Source organism: Lagenorhynchus albirostris, chromosome 18 (genome assembly GCF_949774975.1).
Source record: "Lagenorhynchus albirostris chromosome 18, mLagAlb1.1, whole genome shotgun sequence".
Lineage (NCBI taxonomy): Eukaryota > Metazoa > Chordata > Mammalia > Artiodactyla > Delphinidae > Lagenorhynchus > Lagenorhynchus albirostris.
In genome coordinates, this window is record NC_083112.1 from 66,495,794 (window position 1) to 66,513,712 (window position 17,919).

General features: G+C 44.6%; 1 pseudogene; it reads left to right on the top strand.

The window, feature by feature from the left end:
• The first annotated feature begins 17,444 nt into the window (after positions 1-17,444).
• Positions 17,445-17,919, top strand: part of LOC132508735 (large ribosomal subunit protein eL8-like) — a 138,530-nt pseudogene continuing 138,055 nt past the window's right edge.

Below are 17,919 nucleotides of genomic sequence, written 5' to 3' on the forward strand. Positions count from 1 at the left end.
GAGAAAGAGAAAGCTCTCTGTGTCTCTTCTAAAAGAACACTAATCCTATTGGATCAGGCTTCCACCCCACCCTATGACCTCACTTAACCTTAACTACCTTCTAAAGGCCCTGTCTCTAAATACAGTCACATCAGAGGTTAGGGTTTCCACATAAAAATTTTGCAGGGACACAATTCAGCCCATAGCAGGCTCTGAAAGCATTTTGAAATGAAGAATTTTTCAAAAAGTTTTGAGGGACTTCCCTGGTGAAACAGTGGTTAAGAGTCCACCTGCCAATGCAAGGGAAACGGGTTTGAGCCCTTGTCTGGGAAGATCCCACATGCTGCGGAGCAACTAAGCCCGTGCACCCCAACTACTGAGCCCGCGTGCCACAACTACTGAAGCCCACAGGCCCTAGAGCCCACGCGCCGCAACTACTGAAGCCCGTGCACTCTAGGGCCTGCTTGCCACAACTACTGAAGCCCACACACCTAGAGCCTGTGCTCCGCAGCAAGAGAAGCCACTGCAGTGAGAGGCCCTTGCACCGCAATGAAGAGTAGCCCCCACTCACCGCAACTAGAGAAAGCCCGCACGCAGAAATGAAGACTCAATGCAGCCAAAATAATTAATTAATTAAAGTTTTGAGCATTGTTTGCCGTAAAGCATATTGTCTCCCCAGTTTCCTACTACGAAGACAACATCCCTTATTTTGATGAACAAATTTTAAATGCCTTTGTTTTATAAAATGACTTATAATCTATTCTGCTAGAGGGCCTATTTCTTTTTTTTATAAATTTATTTATTTTTATTTATTTTATTTTTGGCTGTGTTGGGTCTTCATTGTTGCGTGCAGGCTTTCTCTAGTTGTGGCGAGCGGGGGCTACTCTTCGTTCCGGTGAGCGGGCTTCTCATTGCAGTGGCTTCTCTTGTTGCAGAGCACGGGCTCTAGCCACACAGGCTTCAGTAGTTATGACACGCAGGCTCTAGAGCGCAGGCTCAGTAGTTGTGGCGCGTGGGCTTAGTTGCTCCGCGCCATGTGGGATCTTCCTGGACCAGGGCTCAAACCTGTGTCCCCTGCATTGGCAGACAGATTCTTAACCACTGTGCCACCAGGGAAGCCCAAAACTCAGCTCTTCTGAAAAGGCTTCCTAATCATCACCCTCCATCTGCATCCCCACTAGTTTAATTGCTTCCTCCACCCCTTCTCCTTTACTCCTATTTCACGGAGCCCTGCCACAGTTTATTACATTTCTTACTCACTGAGCTCTGCAATCCATGAAAGAAGAAAGACTCAGTTTTACCATGTGAGTCCCTGCACTTGATTGTACAGAGCTATTGATGCCACATTAAGTGCCATTGCCAAGATGGGAGAGGCCAGCTCTCCAAGTGCAGGACAGAGCACGTCATACTGTTCACCATGTTTCTGATCCTACCACGTAGTGATACTCAGCAGACGTGTGTCTAATGAAACAGGTACCATGAATGAATGAACTGACAGCCTTTCCCATGTTTATACCATCTTCCCAGAGACATTCCCATAGGGTAACTTGGTATTTTTCACCACACCCAAGAGCTGGCAAGATCAGGAAATGTTGATCCCACTTTGGATATAAGGAAACTGATCTGTAGACAGGTAAATGGGCTGGAAAAGCCCATGGTAAGTGACTAAGCCTGGACTTAAAGTCAGCCAGCTTTCTGGCCATGGCTCTTTCCATTCAGGCCAAGCTCCTACCTTATTTTTTTAAACCTTTGCCTCAAGTTTCTGGACCCCAGATTCAGTTTTATGTTACATTGTATAATGATTTATGCAACTGACACACCCATCCATGTACATAACCAACATCTGGTTTGTTCTCATACTGTTTTTAGACTGGATGTCATTTGTATGTGAGATTTACATTTTTATAAACCTGCATGGAAGTTTAAAGAAAATGTCTCTCCCGTAAACCCAGGATTTCTGGGCTCCTGGCTTTTGCAATTGCCTGTACTCCCCACGTGGTCTCCATCCAAGAGTCTTTGCACATACTGTTCCCTCTTCCTAGAAAGCATCCTCACTTAGTGAAGAGTCATTCAACTTTAGATCTTACTCAGGTGTCTCCTCCTGAGGGACACCTTCTATGTCTCCACGATTAGACCTAATTCTCCAGTTATAGGTTCTCATAGCAGGACATAACTGTCCCCCAGATCCCTTGTCATAGATACAATTTTACATGAATGTGTGTGATTATCTGATGGCTTTCTGCCTCATGGCAGAGACTATGCTAGCTATTCCTAGCCCAGAACTTGGCATGTTACTGCTGGGCCCATCCTGGATTCATCTTCTTATTTACCTCATCTTTTGCATCCCAACCACCTGGCTGCCTTCCTGGTTCTAGCCTATGTACCCAGATCAGTTTTGCCCAAACTCTCCTTAAATAATGTCTGGGGCTTGCAGTTCTTTCCCTTGTAATTCCCTGTTATGATGCAGGAGCCCTGCTGATGTGGTGGTGAGGTGTGTGGAGGGATGAGTTCTATAGTCCTGGATGAAGTCTTGGTGTTTTTAGTGAGCCTGTGCCCCTGGGCTGTGACCAGCACAAGGGCATCTCACTTTTGTTTCATTTTGTTTTGTTTCCTGCATCCCTTAGGTGAGACAGGAGGGCTAGAGGGGCCTGGAGTTAGGTATTTCCCTTCCCCACATCAGTTTGGTTAGTCTTTTGTAAAACCCCAGGGGGTTAAGCTCTTTTAAAATAGTTTCTCTCAAGAATGGGCCTTGTTAATAAACGGAATTTTCTGGGGCTATTTCAAAATGGCTACTTTCCCCCTCTCCCTGTCAGAAGCACAAGGGGATTTTGTTTCCTCTGGTCTTTGCAGTGAGAATGTTGTAGGGCTCCTGGACATAAACTCATAAACATGTGGGACCTCACCCCCTTCCAAGACTGGATCTCCTGGACTTTTTAACTCTCAACTTGTCCATACTGAGCCTTCAGAAATTCATCAATAAAACTTTAGGTTTTCCTACCCAGGTACTGGTTCCTGCAGAGTTTTCTGCTCCTTGGCCTCTGACCTGTAGTACAGTTGTGATTCTCTCCACTTGTCTCTTCCATTTTGGGGACAGTGGTTTGCCCTGTGACCTCATTTCTCTGATGGATGTAAGAAGAGGTGTTGATTTTTGGTTTGTTCAGCATTTTTCTTGTTCGAAAGCTCCTTACATGCTGGACCAGAAACCAGAAGTCCGGGTTTGCCCAAACTCCATCCAACATGGGAAATGGCTTTCGGCTCAGTCCTGGCTGACCTGCCCTTCCTGCAATCTTGCTGACATGTCGTCCCACGTGGGCTCCCTGGAGAATGAACTCCACATGACTCAAGACAAGAGATCTTGTAGTTGGTATATTTCAGAACAGGTAATCTGATTTTTATGTAGGCAGTCACCCAAAGTTCATAATTGAACAGGCCTAAATTTCTTCCTGGATTTTTATCAGATGCCATTCAAATCATTTGAGATTATTTATATAGAAAGAGTTTCATGTGATAACAAGGATTTCATGTGATAGCAAGAATATTTATAAGAGGTCTTCTTATTAATAAGAACAAAGAAAAAGGGACTTCCCTGCTGGTCCAGTGGTTAAGACTCCATCCTTCCACTGCAGGGGACTGGGGTTCAATCCCCAGTCAGGGAGCTAAGATCGCGCATCCCACATGCCACCACCAAAAAAAGAAAGAAGAAAATTAAGACAGACAACGGTATACATGTCTCCACCTCTGTGACTGAGTCAGTCCACATTTTTTGCAATATTCACTGGCTGAGAACACTGATAGGCTCTGGAGAAATTACTAATGAGTTTACCATCTAATCAAAAAGGCAAAACTGACAGGAACGATTGTATCCAAGGCATTAATCATGCAGAGAATCGGAACACTCACAGAAGGAAAAAAGGCTGAAGGTTAAGGAGGATGAAGAAGGAGGCCAGGGTCTTACTTGAATCATTAAGGAGAACGAAGCCAAGTGGAGCTGTGATGGGCTGATGCTTCTCAGATATTAGCCCATGTTTTCCCCGCATCCCTCCCGCCTACATCCCAATTAAGCCATTTTGTGCTCATTGCCTCAGAGGAAAGGTGTGGCTTGGTGGAAAGGAGAGGATAACAAAGAATCCTTTATCTTTTGCGGTCCAAAGGCAGATGTCGTTAGAGAGATAGAAAAGCTTGGACAAAATGCCTGTTGGAGATAACAGGAGACATTTTCTCCTTCCCAGACTAGAATGGTTTCCAGAACTTGTGGAACATAAAAGAGAGAGACAATTGGCATGTGCATGTGTCAGCATCTTTGTGTTGAGTAAGTCCATCAATAACAGGAAGGGAATATTGAGATGCAGATGAAAGCGTCTTGTACCTTGCCTCCTGATTACAGTGCCTGGGAGGCAGCAAAACCCACCAGAGGGTTGATGAGCCCCAAAGGCAGAAGAAACTTGTACTCTTAGATAGAGCCCCAGAAAGGAAGCATATTTACACATGGATCAACAACTAAAGACCCAATGAAAGGAGGATGTCTCTGTGGACAGATGCCATACAGGACCAGAAGTTCCCCATCCCCATCTTGCCTTGGCACTCCCTAAGCCTGCCCCTAAGTATGTATACCCAACGGAACTCAAATTGAGCATTTCTACTCATCCCAGAAGAATGGGACCCACAACCCAAACCAACCTAACATTAAGTTAGGTTGAATTCTAGAGAAGTACAAACTATGTTTATGGATTTAAGTCTAGAGTCACACCTGCAATCGGCTAATTGGCAATTTTGGTCCATCTCAACTTTAATGAATATCGCTTATGTGTCAAGTACTAAGCTAAGCACCTTCCTCTACGTCATGTTCACCACAACCTATAACAAAGAAGCCAGGCTCCGGGAGTTTAGGTAACTTGCCAAGATCACCAAGCTAGTGAGTGGAATCAAGAACTCCAACAAGGGCCAGATAACAAAGCCTGTGCTCTTAACTTTCCCTCTATTCTGACTCCAGCTGGAGGGCAAAATACAACAGCAAAGTACTCTATACCTGCCCTCACTGAGCTGACGGTCTAGAATGAACCAGAGGATGAAGAGGGCTTCCAAGGAGACTCACCCAATCCGGGGGAACCAGAAGGTGCAGGAGCAAACAGTCTAGGTCATCCTTTATCTTCACGAAAAGGAAATCTCAGCTAGAGACTGGAAGGCAACCAGGTGTAGATTATCTACTCTACAAGTACAATTAGTTTTGGAGTCAGAGTTTGGTGCAAACCTGCTTGTGTCGAGTGTCAGCAGTGTGGCCTCGGGCAAGTAACTAATCCACTGAACTTCACTTTTTTTACCTTTAAAACAGGAATAATAATACCCAACTCACAGGGTCATTGTATAGATGAAACGTTCAGCCTAATAACTGATTGGGAATCAATATGCATTAGCTCCTCTGCCTTTCCTCCAACACAGAGCATCCTCGAGAACTGCCACCCCATCCCGAGTCCTTCCTAGTTGAAGAATTCCCAAATTGAGATACCAGGTGGACCTTCCACAGTGAAGGCAAACCCAAGCTCCTCAAGTTCTCAGTGTCAGATGGACATAGCCTGCCTCTGAACCAGAGTTGTCTTGCATGGTCTGGAACATTCTGAAGTCACTTCAACTGAGTTATTCCATGCTGGACCCACCAAGTCTGGTTATAATTAAAATGGCTTCTGCTTCCAAAGCACTGGCCATAATCTACCTCTTGCAGATACTATTCTCAGCCTAGCCCTCAGAGGTCATGTTTCTAATTTCAGTGAACCTGTATGGAGTTCCCCTAAGTGAAAGCACATGGTCTCTGCCCTCCAGGAGTTCACAGACTGGAGAAGGAAAAAGATATATACAAAAATAACTAACACAAAGCAGACGGATAAATTCCACAAGAGACAGTGAAAGTGCCCTAAGACATAGATTTATACTGACTGAAGAGGGAGTCAGGAAGGTTTCTTAGAAGAACTGACATTTGAAGTTCGCCTTGAAGGATGACTGTATAGTATGAGGAGTCATAAGAGAGTAAATAGATGGAGATTTCAAAGCAGAGGGAATAACTTAAGCAGAGGCAGATGCCTTAGAAAGCCCACAGTGTATCCAGGGATGAGATGTGACCAAAATTGATGTGTGGTAGGAAGTGGCCCTGGACGGCTAAAATATGGAGGGTTTCTAATGCCATTTGAGCATCTATCTTACATGGAACGGAGAGTTATCACAGATAGTTTTGTAAAATGGCTAAAACAATACTGGATGAGTGGGGACAAATATAGTGACTATTACAGGCTGTAACTAGAGTAATTAAGTGCATCCTTCTGAGTAATTACGTGCTAAGGAGGTAGTATCATTGGGATAAAAGTTTGACCATCTGCCACTGAATTTAACGTTTTTTGCTACTAATCCTAATTCAGGGGTTGTCAACTCTGGGTACAAGATAAGGTCATCTGAAGAATGTTACCCAAAAAACCCCATGTCTGGTTCCCACTCCCATAAATTCTGAGTCACCTGACCTGGGATGGAGTCTGAGCATTGTTTTGGTTTCATTCCCCCAGGTGATTCTAATGTTCCGTCAGGCACGCTCAAATCCACGACTTGTGGGCTCCGGACCAGTAGCACGAGCATCACCTCGGAGCTTTTTAGAACTAGGAAAACTCGGGTCCCAACTCAGACCTACTAGATCAGAATTTGCATTTTTCACAGTATCCCCAGGTAGTATGTGAGCATCAAAATATAAGAAGCACCTGTATATACAAAACTGCCTGTTCATTCCCCGCTTCTGCCAAGCCCATGTTAGCCTGAAAAGGGAAGAAATAAAAGCCCCAAAGCCCTAGATATAAGGTTATTACTGAATCACATAACAGAAACGTGAATAAACTTATCTCAAATTTGCCACGTCAGGGCTTCATTGCATAGCACCAGATGACTTGAAAAGGAGAGAAAGGGGTAAAAAGTGTTTGTTTAAGTAGAAGGAGTTCCTGACAGAAGGACTAGGTCCTAAAATAGTCTGAGGCAGATGGGGGTCAGCAGAAGCCTTCAGTGACTGGGATGTGACCATGACTTAGCACGTGCTCCTGACACAGCAGTCCAGGCTCACAGGACAGTGAGTCAACGCCCAGGAGCTGCGCCTGGCTCAGCCCCGTGCTCCTCTGAGGACACAGGGCTTACTCTTCCTCCTCCATCCGTTCAAAGGACCACGTATCTATTGTCATTTTTACCTGCAGCCTTCAAGGCGCAGGCCCCCAGTGTGTTCAAGTTCAAAGAAAATGCTCAAGACCAGCCATCGGTTTGTGGTAGCTGGAAGCACAGACCATCACAGAGACAGAGAACTAAACCCTCAACTGTCCGAAGCTGCTATGGTCTAAATGTTTGTGTCCCCCCACCGCAAATTCATATGTTGAAACCTAACCCAAGGGTGATGGTTCTGGTAGGTGGGGCCTCTGGAAGGCGATTAGGACATGAGTGTGGAGCCCTCATGAATGGGATTAATGCTCTTATAAAAGAGACCCCACAGTGCTCCCAGGTCCCTCCTGCCATGTGAGGACAGAACATGAAGTTCTGTCCATGAAGAACTGCGACCCGGGAGAGGCCCTCACCAGACCATGCTGACACCCTGATCTCTGACTTCCAGCCTCCAGAGCCAACTGTTGTTTATAAGCCACCCAGTCTGTGGGATTTTGTTATAACAGCCTGAATGCACCGGGATAGAAGCCATTACTAAGCACCACCTGAGACCCTGCACACACCCTAATCTTGTCAGCAACCCCACCCTTTTGAAACTTTGCAGAAGAAAGAAGAATGCAGCACTGTTACTGCCTTTGATCTTTATCACATACCTCTGACCGTGAGTCCTGACTGTATAATCTTTCCCTATTCCCCAGGAGGGGGACACACTTCTTGAGACGCTAGCCTACTGTGTTCCCCCTTTGCCTGGCAAAGAAATAAAGCCGCTCTTTCTTTCTCCTCCATAACTCTGTCTCCCTATTTCTGTTTGGCATTGGTGCACAGAGAGCCAAGATTTTGGCAACAATATTACAGAGAATGATAAAGGGGGAAGTAGGTTAGGTACCTGTACTCTTCTAGGCTCACCAATCTTCAGGCAGAGAGATGAGAAGGCATAGTGGTGTCCTTGCTTAGTGGGCTAGGTAAAATCCTGTGATGACCCCCATGACTTTCACCTTTGTAAAATGTTATGGAAAAACCTGAACGAACTTTTTGGCCAACACGATATAATCCCTTCCCCATTGAGTGTGGATGGGATTTGTGATATGACGAGGTACCTCCTTTGTAATTATGATTAAGGGATTAAAGGGATTTTTCAGTTGGCTTTGAGTTAGTCAAAGGAGACATTACTTGGGTGGACCTAATCTAATCACAGGTGCCTTTAACAGGTGCAGGAGTTTTCTCCAGCTGACAGCAGAAGAGAAGTCAGAAAGATTCCAAACACAAAAGTAAGGGAATCCCTTTGAAGATGGAGAGGGTCAAACAGCAAGGAATGTGGGTGGCCTCTAAGAGGTACTTACTACTGGCAACCAGCAAGGAAATAGGGACCTCCATCCTACAACACTAAGGAACTGAATTCTACCATCAGCTCGAATGAGCCTAGAAACAGATTCCTTCCCAGAGTCTCCAGATAGAAACTCAGCCCAGCCAACGTCTTGATTTTGGTCTTGTGAGACCCTAAGCTGAGAACCCAGCTAAGCCCACCCAGACTTCTGACCTCCAGAACTGTGAGCTCATAAATGGGGGGTGTTTTAAGTCTCTAAATTGGCAGTAAGTTGTTAGGCAGCAATAGAAAATTAACATACCAAGTGAGAGAGAAAACTGCAAGATAAGTCAAACGTTCACCACGAAGCTCTGAAGGCTCCAGTTGGACCCCAGCATAGAAGGGATTCCTAAAGGGACTTACCCAAGCTCTTACCTGGGCGGCCTGATCAAATCAGAAGTGCAATCACTGAAGCCAAGATCTTTCAGAAGCGCCAGGCCTTGGAGGGATGGGATGGACCGGAAACTACGAGATGAAAAGATAATATTAGAATTTTTAGTAGGTGCCTAAATTTCACCTCTGCATCCCCACCCGGGGTAGGGTTTAGTTGGAGACAATAGAAAACTGCCCAAGAGATGAGATACAGAATTGCCATTAGCAAGCTCAGGACTGCAGCCCGGAGCAGAGCTAGACAGTGAGGGTTCAGGTGGACTGCTGGAGTCAAGGGATCAACACAAAAGGAAATCAGGGAAAGAAGGGGTGGGTGGAGGTGCAAACTAGCCAGACAGCTGTCCTCATTCTCCCTCAAGTACAACTCACCCTGCACAGACCTGTGTTCCTGTGAAGTTTCCTTCTTCAAAGGTCCACCTCTGTTCTTCTCCATCATCTTCTTACTCTCCCTTCAAGGACCAGGAGAAATCCCATCTCTTTCAATCTTCCCTTTGAACAACTGCCTGAAGTCACCTTCCTACATCAGAGCTTCAACTTTCAGTGAAAGATCCCCGGTCAACAGGAGGCTCTTCCTACCTGATTAGTTCCAAGGGCAATGACCTCATTTCTTCGAGCCATAACCCACCCCCTTTTTTTTTTTTTTTTTTGCGGTACGCGGGCCTCTCACTGTTGTGGCCTCTCCCGTTGCGGAGCGCAGGCTCAGCGGCCATGGCTCACGGGCGCAGCCGCTCCGCGGCATGTGGGATCTTCCCGGACCGGGGCACGCACCCGTGTCCCCTGCATCGGCAGGTGGACTCTCAACCACTGCGCCACCAGGGAAGCCCATCCCACCCCATTCTGAGGCAGTTTTAATGGCTAAAGAGCTCCTCCTCGCACTTAATGACTGTGTAATACCAGGCAAGTGAATCCCTCTATGAGGCGCACTTTCCTCATTTGCAAATGGGAGCGAAATCAGTACCTTCCTCAAAGGATAGCTGGGAGGATTAAATAAAATATTCCAAGTAAAAGGCTTTGTACTGTGTCTGACACATAGTCAGGGCTTGATAAATGGGGTTGGTTGTTACATTGTGGAAAAAGATGCTGTAATGCGTCTGTTACAATGTCTGGTGCCCTGTAGGCACTCAATTAGCGGCAGCTCTTATCAGCTCTGGCAGCAGTCTGAAGCCATGCAGTCTCAACACCGCTCTTTTCAGCTGATACCTTCCAAATATATAAAGACAGTTGTGTAAGCTGCCTGAAAGAGAATATATGATCCATAAATGTTATTTCCTAAGTGTTCTCTTGTCCAAGTAAGAGCCCACATTACAGGGCTTCTTCTTCCAGATGCCCTCTACCACCTTTATAACTGCCTCTCTCCAAATGAACCCCACTCCCCAAACCGAAGAGAGATCTGCCCATGTGACAAAATACTCAGTGAATATAGACGAGGCGTAAACTACCTTCATCTGGAAAGAGCGGTTCTCCTAATGTGATGGAATTATTTTTTCATATAAAATCTGGACTTCATAATGATTCCTTACATTTCCATCCATGCCTCTCTAATTTAATCCTTCAAGATTATTTGAAATTTTTATTCTATTGTCCATCACGTTTGCTATTCTTTTCAACTTTGTCATCTGCAAATTTGAGAGCCCGCTTCCCGAGCCTCCATCGTCATTTAGCACTAGTTTTGTTCTTATATCTCATTTCCTAATGGATTTTAAGATGTTTATGGGGAAAAAAAAGAAAAAATTCCATGGTTTATAATATCCTCTACAGTAGTAGCTTTTAAACTTTTGTAACTGAAACCTATAGTGAGAAATACATTAAACATTGCAATTCAGTTCAACTACACACACACACACACACACATATATCCTGATATAAATATTTAAATATTTATATCAGGATATTTATGATGCCCTCTCATATTATCCATTCTATTATATTTATTATTATTATTACTTGTTGGTCAAGACTCACTTGATCAGTTTCACAATCCATTAACAGATCCTGGTCCATTGTTTGCAATATGCTGTTCTATAAAATGGCTTTTAAAATTTTCCACTAAAGTGGCAGAGAAAAGGTCATCTGTGCTCTGGGGCAGGGGAGAGGTAGCAGTGCTGCACAAAGAAATCTTTGCTTTATCTTTAAAACCCTTGAGAGTGGTGTACTCCACTGTATAACATATCTGTGTTTATTTTAATAGACAGCTAATGAGCCTTTATTTTTTCTAGTAAAAATTATAATCCATGAAATGCATTCTATTTTTATTCCATGCTTCGTTTGCCCTTTGGTACTCCACCAGAAACCCACTGACAGATGGGTACCCCAGTTTGAGAATAAAAGCTCCACAGTTCCAGAAACAGGGCTAAGCACATAGCCATTTCTCAGTAAGAGTGGGTTGAATCTCTCAAGAAAGGAGTGTGTGAGACAGGATGAATTAAGTGCTCCATTCAACAAATATTATTTGACTTTTTCTCAGGATGGGAGTGGGGGGATGGGATAAAGGGATGACTAGTGAAACATTGACCAGGAAGATGGGCTTTGTAAGGAGACAGCTCCCCATGGGTCTCCCACGTTTCTGCACAGCTTCTGAGCAGAGGCACTGGCTTGCCTTTCTTCTGGGCTGTCTTTTTAAAGAGGTCTACGTACAATCAAAAAACCTTAGAAAATATGCTTAAATATAGAAATAGTGTTTCCCTCTGGAGCAAAGGGCAGTTTTGTTCACTGTCCAGTATAATAAAGGTAATGTATCCCCCCAGACAATGGTCAGGCTGGCTCATAGCCCATTATAAAAGATTTGGGTTCCCTAGGTTCGGGTGTCCTCTCCTGTAACATACCCCACTGCACGTGCAGATGCTACCTTGCCCTCTTTATGTACTCCTGGGGAAGGTTTGGGAAACTACAGCAAATGCTGATGCTCCGGCCACTGCTGTCACCGTGAATGATAAACTGTCCTTTATCTCAGACCTAGGAGTCTCAGTGTACATGACATTGTGGTGGGCTAGCTCAGCTGGACAGTCTCACATTACTGATTCCAACAGACGAGGCTATGTCTTGAAGTAACAAAGTTTACTTTTTATTCTTTTTTTTAATGTATTTACTTAATAAATAAACACGTACCGAGTGCCTAATCAATGCTAGGAAATTTCCAAGAGGATGGGAATGAGGGGAACCAGCCTTAGACAAGGTCTCATAATAAAACACAGAAACCTCATCATAAAACCAAGTTTAGTGAGGGAAGACAGGAGATAAACAAGTAATCCAGTAAGCAAACAAAATCATTTCAGAGAGTGTAAGTGCTAGAAAGAAAATAACCCAGGATGAAACAACAGAGTGATTGGGGTAGACAGGGAAGGCTTGACGCTGGTGATCAAGGAAGGCCTTTCAGAGGCAGTGAAACTGGACCTGAGACACTCATGACAAGGTCAACCAGTGATGAGACGGTCTTGGGGAAGAAGATTCCAGGAGTAGCTACTGTAGATGCCCTAAGGCAGGAAAGAGGATGATGTGTTTCAGAAAAACCAAAAGGCCACGGGGAGCATCAAGGGAGGTGAGGGTAGAGAGGTGGGCAGGGTCCCAGGAGAGGGCCAGGTCTCAGAGACACTGGGGGGCTTGGGAGGTCCCGGATTATCATCATTTCCTCTCTTTCCCTTCACCCCTTCTGGCTCTCCTCCTCTCTGAAACTGTCTGCAGGGCACATTCCTGATGGAGCCCCTGGGTGGCTTTCTCCTTTGGAAAGTGGGTGGTAACTGCCTTAAGACTTTAATTTGCGGTCCACAGAAATATTTGCATGATAGGAATGAAACTGTAAAGACTGAGAGTATGTCCGGTGCATCTCCAAAGGCCGAATTTCAAACGCTTGGCATCATGGAGGAGGGACTTCTGGGTAGATGCCCTCCAGAAACTCTTGTCACACCAGTCGATGGGACAGACTCCTTCCAGTTCGAGTTTAATTTTAGGATGTAGGCACTCATCCCTGAAAGCAAAAAATGAAGAGTGGCTTCCAGTGGCTTGTTTAAAGAGCTCCTGAGGCTTCCTAAAGAGTCTTATTTGGCACTCACCAACGAGTGGCATCCTGAAAGGAAAGAAGAGGAAATGGACCCAACGTCTTGTGATGAGGAAAGTCATTGGATAATTATATCAATTCCTCACTTCTATATGAAACTCACAAATAGGGTAAAACTCATTTAGTCAAACTAACCCAATTAGTTAGATCTCCAAACGGAGTAAAACTACTTTAGTTAATCTACTAATTAAAAATATTGGGATACTGCAAGTTAAAACTCTAGAATACGGTATAAATGTCAAAAGAAACGCTATCTTATCCTTTCTAGTAAGTAGAGCAACTTGAGATTACCACTACCTTGGACTTTCCAAAGAGATCCTACAGAACCTGACTCACTTAATAGAATGTTCTATGATATCGCTTGATTCAGACAACAGTGCAATTCATGCAGTCTATAATTGTATATATGATTTTTAGTTCCCTTTAATTCAACAGGATTCCCATAATTTCATCTTTAGGGATTGCTTTCTTAGCAAACACATTTTTCATAGATAACTCACAGGTCAACTCGTCAGCTCTCTTTATCACAAACACCACACTATTTGTGTCTCCATTGAGGTGGTTGTATCAGAGTTTTGTGATCATTTAATCACAACTGATGCTGTCTTAGGGAGATTGAAAACTACTGGAGCAGAACATAGCTATCTGAATTCTCTGATACGAGTAAGAAATAGAAAAAGGCTGCCATTCAGGTAAGAACCAGAAGCCTGTTTCGGGGATCTGGTCCAGGTGGGGTGGATCTGAGACTGTATCCAGCAAGCACTGTATCTACAGACGAGGTGGGGTTGGACCACACATCAGATGGCTCTGGATCTGAGTCCTAATGAGATTCTTCCCAAAGCTCAGTTAAGACAAACTAGAAGTTTCTCAAAATGGCTGTCACCACATTTATGTTTTCAGGTATGGAGAAGTCATTGCTTTTAGGTTCAGAAAGATCTGAAAAGGCTGGTGATGGGAATTTCCACAGCACATGAATTTCTGAATCCCATTTGATCCCAGGCACATGGCACATGCAAAGCCAGACTGCCACCTACTGACACGCAGAAGGGGTGGCCTGGCATTGTTCTGTTCTCAGTGTAACAAAGATGCTGTTGATTACAAAGGGTCTCCTGAACCCAGCTGCTGCTTTTTGAAAACCCAGTAGAAGTGAAGCAGTCATTGATTTGAGACCTGAATTATATATACATTTTTAAATGTTTGGAGAAAAAAATTCTCTGCCCAAACATATATAATACCTGCTGATGGGTCAAAAAGAGAAGGTAAATCTGGCATCCGGAGATTGACGGGGGTAAATGTGGCTTCATTTCAAACAGCCCCTCCTGTTTCTTCAGTATAAGAAATGAGAGGCAGCAGACCTGTACCACTTAACTGAAGACTCCTCGGAGGCAGGAATTATATCTTACTTATGTTTCTTTTTCCCTAGGCCTGACATCTCTCAGTGCATTTTGAAAGCAAACAACAATTGTTAAACGAGTGTTTACAATTTTAATAATAATTGTAAAATTAAAAACCAAATCAGAGGCTCATAAAAAAGAACCAAGATAACCCAAGGTTTAAATCCTGCCTCTGGTAGCTGTGTACTTTGGGCAGGTGACTTAACCTCTCTGAGCTTCAGGTTAGAATCTTTAAAATGCAGACGACATGACCACTGGGTTGACCTGTGGGGATGAAGTGACATGATGCATATGATGTGCTTAGCGCAGTGCTTGGCACACAGTAAGTCTTCAAGAAAGAGAAGATGTTTTAAGAAGTAAAACAGGCCTCGGGTGCTGTCTGCTGACCCTGGGCTATGAGCTCATCCCCAACTCAGGATCCTGCAGCCTCAGCTTCCTTGGCAGCTTCCAGAGGTTCTTCAGCTGGCCGGCCGCTTGCACACACTTGACACGTGAGCACAAGCCAGAGAACCATGGCGGAGCTGGCTGGGGAGGCGGGAGATTAATTGAAGACTTTTATTATTGTTATTTTTAGTTACAAAACTGCAGGAAAACAGTTCCTGTCGGATGGTGCATCTCTGGCTAGAAGGCAAAAACGCAGGTGGGAAGAGGGTTGACCATTAATCATAAGGAAGCAGGGAAGGAAACCGAGACAGGAAATGTCAACAGCAAGATGTCCTTCCTCTGGGTCACTCTGAAGGCACCTCCACAGACCCGCGCGCTCAATGCCGGGCCCCGGCTGCACGCAAAGCCAGTCCAGAGGAAACGGCAAGCAGTCGAATGTCAAACCAAAAATAAATCGGGCACGTTTCCCTTCTAAAGCAAAGGGACTAGCTCCTCTTCTATTTGGCCCCCAAACTCTGGGAACCTGTCTTGAAAGAAAATGCTTTCATACGGATGAGAATTGAAGAAGATGCCAAAATAGTGGAGGACAGGAGCGTAGCCTCACGTAACTTTTCTGAGCCTCAGTTTTCTAGTCTGTGTAATGGGGATTTGCCCTCCGCCCAGAGGTGCTATGGAGACCAGCAGCGTAAGCTGATGACATTGGGCTTGTCGTGACTCTTAGGAATTCTTTTGACTCCTCTCATGATAGAAAATGAAAACCCAAACCTTGACAGTCCCTTTTGCCCCAGTCAACTGAGGCAGGGCAAACCCAGTCCACGTGGGGACCCCTCAATCTCTGCTGAGGATGGGAGACGCAGTTCCTAGAGGCGCCCCATTTGTGCCTTTGATTGAAGCTTCTGAAGAACATTTACTTTCCTTCTGATTTTGTTAAATGTTGGCTTTTCCAGACAAGTATTTTTTTAAAGGAATACATTTTGTTGATATTACAGATTAAGCCCTAAGGGATAAATGAATGAAGTAAATGCTTACGTTGTGATAGCTTTTAGCCCTAAAAAAATCTTTTACTCCCAATACTGTTTTTATCTTTAGATATTTCAGCGTTGGGGGGAGTGATTCAGAACACAGGCTTGGAGTCGAACGGATATGAGTTCAATAACCACATCATAAGCCTTCAGTATGAATTATTTGGCATTTAAACTCATCTATGCCTCAGTTTGCTCATCTCTAAAGTGGGAGAAATAAACACATGATAGCCAACCCCTCACTCAGTGGTAACTAGTGAGTTTATGATGCATCTGGACCATAAAGTTTCCCAGTCTTATTTTGTAATAAATTGGCAGGCTCATATTCATTCAGCATTTATTCCAGACCTATAGTTCCTGGGCGTCATATGAAACAATTAACTTGCCAGTGAACGGAGCTGGACCACTCAATCTAGTTGATGAGACAAACACACAAACAAATGATTGCAGTTCCAATAAATGCTGTCCCAGAAGAAAGTTCTCAGTTCATTTGGTCTCCAAAGAAGGGCATGATCACCTCTGCTTGGGTGGATCTGAGACTTCACAGAAGTGGAAATTCATACCTGGTCTCATTGGATGAAATGGAGTTTTCCAGAAGGAGGAAAGGAAGGACATTCCAGGAAGACCAATAGTATACTCCGAAGCCATCAGAATACTGTACCGTAACTTGAAACAATTCCCCAGCTCTGAGGCTGCAGCATAAAATACACAGAAGCAAGTTCAGGAGATGGGGTTTAGGGAAGCTGGGGCCAGGCCACAGAGAGCAGAATATTCCATTCTAAGGAGTCTGGATAGTAACTTGAAGGAAATGAGTAGGTTTTGAACGGTTTTAAACTAGGGAGAAAACAATCATAGTGTTTTTAAAAGATGAGTCCAGCAGTCTGATTGGATTGGAGAGAGGCCCGGGACAGTGGTGGGTTAAGCGCCCACTCTGATGGTTTGGGCCCAACAAGAAGACATGAAGGCAAATCACAGGAAGGAGAGGAGGACACAGGGAAGAGAAACGTCGAGAAGGTGTCACTGGTAAGACCTAGAAGTCCTTTGACATCTTTTGAGGAGAGGGAGAGAGGTGTGGTGGAAGGAAGGGAAGGGGGTAAACAGTGGAAAATTCTAACTAAATGAACCTTTTTAAAAATAAAGTTACAGGTGCTGGGAATGCGGAAGTAAAGCCCACAGCCCGGCTTTCAAGAAACATGCATCATCCAAGGGAGGGGCTTCCCTGGTGGCGCAGTGGTTGAGAGTCCGCCTGCCGATGCAGGGGACACGGGTTCGTGCCCCGGTCCGGGAAGATCCCACATGCCGCGGAGCAGCTGGGCCCGTGAGCCATGGCCGCTGAGCCTGCGCGTCCGGAGCCTGTGCTACGCAGCGGGAGAGGCCACGGCGGTGAGAGGCCTGCGTACCGCAAAAAAAAAAAAAAAAAAAAAGAGTCACATCCAAGGGAGAACATGAACGGAAACCAACAATTATGGAACAGGGTTTATTGTCTCACCTTGACTGCTGACTTCTAACCTCCAGAACTGTGAGACAATAGATTTCTGTTGCTTAAATCACCCAGCTTTGGAGCACTTTGTTAGTGCAGCCCTAGCAGACTTCTAGAAGAGCATCAGTATGAGAAATGAAGACCTCAAAAGATTTTCACAATCATTCACACCGCAAAGAAAGTGCTCTGATCCCACCTTGTTGTCACAATGAAAAGAAAAGCTTTTACCCTGAGCTGTGGGCAGAAGGAGCTCTGGAAAGTGGCTGAAGAGGAACGATCTGGAGATCAGAACAAGGTGTGGGTCTTTCTGTGACTGTCTCCTCTCATCCAATCAGAGGAAACCAACTTTATTAGCATGGCCTCATCTGCTACCACTCTCACTGATAGTTTAGGTTTATAGTCAGTGGTGTTATGGCAAATACAGAGTAAATACAGGTACAGCAAACTGGCTCTTCAAAAGAAAAACGTGTACATACATGTTTATTATAGATTTTAACAACTGATATGTAGCATTTAATTTACAAATAATAATACCCTTGGTTGTAAATTGTTAGCCAGTTGATTCTCATGGAATGCGTTCATTGATTTTTGCCAAACCCTTGCATCTGGGGCCAACCTCTAATTGCAATTAAACCATGACTGATAAATGGAGTTGCTTCCCAATCCACTAATTCTTCTCCCAA